We start from the raw sequence: 3,154 nt of genomic DNA, 5'->3' as shown, positions 1-3,154 counted from the left end.
GCGCCGTGGGGCGGCTGGGCTAGGCTCTGAGCCCAAGTCCGCGGAGGCGGCGGGGCGGCGTCGCCCGCTACCGGCCTCCCGCGCTCCCGCCCGCTGCGGTTAGACCTTCCGCGCCCGTCTCGCCCACAAAGCCTCGCCGCCAAGCACCCTCCGCCCTCTCCCCAAAAGCGAAACCAACCTAACCTGCCTTTGGACGCTTGCGTTAATGATCTGTGTGCGGGGTCGAGACTCCCCCTCTAGCTGCAGCCCTTTGAAGTCCCAGGAAAACTTAGGGAAGAAAGTGGAACCATTGCCTCTCCTCAGGAGGCAAGGGCAAACAGGTAGTTAAGTGACTTCAGCTTGTCTCAAAGGTGTCTTCCTTTTTATTTTATTTTTAAAATTACCTCAATTCAGATCTTAAAAGTTCCCAGACAAACCCACTTTCTACCAGCAGAGAGTTGTGTCTTCCGAAAGCCGCCCCATTCCATTACCCAAGCCTTCAGCAGCCTTATTAAGTCTCCTCGTCCCTTCGGCCTTGCCAGGTGCTGTCACGTTTCCGAATCTCCCAGAAGCCACCCCAAAACTTGTCTTTCCTCTATTCGATGGCCTTTCCCTGGGGTCGAAATCTGTGTCCAAAAGGCACCTGGCACTTGCCGAGCATTTGGTTTTCTAAGTAATTGTGCTTGTAAATAACAGCTAATGTCCAATAGGCTGTCCTAGGTTCCGGATGCTCCTTCTGACAAACCTGCCCTTTCCCACCTCTGCGCATTACCTGCCGGCAAGAGTTTCGCAGGGTGGAGCAGACGCCGGGCCCCTTCCCCGCCCCTTGCCCGCGCTCCTCCGCCCCTTTCCCCGCCCCCGTGCGCTCGGGCCGCTAGTTCCCTGCACGGGCAGAAGATGGCTCCTGCGCGTCTGGGAGCTAGGCGAGGCCTCACTGCGCCGACTCCGCCGGGTGCCCGCCTGAGCCGACGCTGGCCGTGGGCCCTCCCTCCTGCCTGCCCTCAGCATCGTGCCAGGTCCTCCTCCACAAAGATTCACCGCCTACTTGGCCTCCACCGGTGACTTTGCCTTTCGCCCTCAACTCTGACCCTCCTTGCCCACCTCACACAGCGCCTCACTACGGGACCCCTCCTTCCCGCCCCAGCAAAAACTAGCACCCAAACACCTGAAACGCCCCCGACTGCTTCTGCGTGGTTTGCATTTTATACCTCACACAGATATTTATTCTCCTTTTCCTTGCAGTGAACAGTGCCGTGACCTGCCCCCCCACCCCCCAAGTTGTAACCCTTTTAAGTCCTGGGAAAGCTTGAAGAAAGATTGAGTCTGAAAAGCAAGCTCTCCAGACCGTTTACTTTTTTCCAGCAGAAAAGTTACACTTTGGTGACTTAAGACCATCGCTAGGTATGTATTGTTTTTAAATCCAGACTCAACACGTTCCCAGAAAGCCCTTCCTGCCCACCGCACCACCGTGTTGCGCCTTCAGCCACCTGCTAGGATGGCAGTGAGAGCTGCGGAGAGACAACCACCCCAGAAAAGACGGGAGCCCTCAGTAGCCTTTATGCGCCCCTTCTAGCCTCCGTCACCTTTCTGAATCCTGCAGATTTCTGAATCCTGCAGGAGACGTCCTAGCTTTTGGTTGTTTTCCCACTGGACAGCCAGCTCCCTGGGGTGGAAATCCACGTCCCTTTGTTTCCTAAGGCACCTGGAGCCTGGGTGGGCATTTTTAAGCACTTGGACTTGTAACTAACCACGAAAGGCCAGTGGCCTGGCTAGTTTCAGGGTGCTTTCACACCTGGCTTGCTCCTTGTGACAAACCTGCCTTTTCTAAACCCACCCCTCACCCCAGTCCTTCCTGTTTTATGCTCTGCTTTCTGCTTCCTGACCACAAAAGAGGAAAAATAGGGAGCCACTTCCCTTCTGCCCAGGGAGGGAGAGCATGTCCTTACTCATTACGTTGTCTGTCATCTCTTCATTTTCCGGGGGACTGTAGACTGGAGCTCTCTGGCGAGGCACCTCTCGCTGTTCCCATTCTTCTCCTTCCCTGGCCTCCTGTTCCACATAGAGTGGAAGTGGAGTCCTGGGGGCTCGGCCCTGAGTTCCAGGGAGTCTTCCCCGAAGTCGGCTTCGGTGGTCCATGTTGCTGGCTGGACAAATAGCCACTAAGCCTCAGTAAATTCTAGACCCTGACGTGGGTCTCTTACGTTTGGGAACTGGGAGAGGAAGGTTAATGGGAGAGCGTTACTTCCCAAGCTGAGAGGCCCCAGTTGGCAGCAGGGGCTGCCTACCAAGTGGGATGGAGTGAACTTCCCACCCACTGGAGAGAGTGGCCTGGCTGGCCACCCCCAAGTGTCCCTCAGCTTCACTGGAACCCCTGGGCAGCTGACATTCTGGGTGCAGTTGCTCTGAATCCCTTCGTCCAATGACATTTCTCAGAGCCTGTGGGAGCATTGTGCTGTCACGGTAACATCACAGGAGAGCTGGGGGGGGGGCTGCCCCCCAAGGCACACACCCTCCTGTGATGGCCGCTGTCCATGTTAAAAACACAAAACCATCAGGTCTATATTTAGGGTGCACCTTAGAAACACCTAGGAACTTAAAAACATTTCAGTACAGCCACCAAGCCCCAGATATGATTTCAAAGGTCTTTGCGGGGGGGGGGGTGTCACAAGCACCCATCCCCGATGGAGATGAAGAACACAGCTGGTTCGAGGTTCCACTCAGCTCGGCCTTGCAGCCTGGGGAGGTTGATTTAGCCTCTCTGGGCCCTGCAGAGGGAGATATTAATACCTTCCCCATGTTGTGAAACTGATCTGATTTCACAAGGGCAAAACCTGTCTTGAATGTGGGCCCCACTTAGGGATTCACTTCCAGTGCTTACGATGGGAGGAAGGCCATCACCGGGAGGCGGCAGTAACAAAACATTTATGTCCCTGCGGTAGCAGACTAAAGCTCCAGTCACAGTTACAGGCATTATTCAATGGTCACCTAAATGTTTAAATGTAAATTTGGCCACACACTGTTTCTGCTCTCTGATAGGTGCCAGAGAGAGCAAGGGCATGGGGGTGGGGGTGGAGAAGGGACACCTCACATGGGTGGGCAAGTTGCTGAAGGGCCCGTGGCTCTGTGATATGAAGAGCCTGGTGTCATTTGCAGCTTCCTTGGAAGACCTCAGAAT

This window comes from Condylura cristata, unplaced genomic scaffold (assembly GCF_000260355.1).
Source record: "Condylura cristata isolate star-nosed mole 26May11 unplaced genomic scaffold, ConCri1.0 scaffold00027, whole genome shotgun sequence".
Taxonomy (NCBI): domain Eukaryota; kingdom Metazoa; phylum Chordata; class Mammalia; order Eulipotyphla; family Talpidae; genus Condylura; species Condylura cristata.
This window is presented reverse-complemented; position numbering follows the sequence as displayed.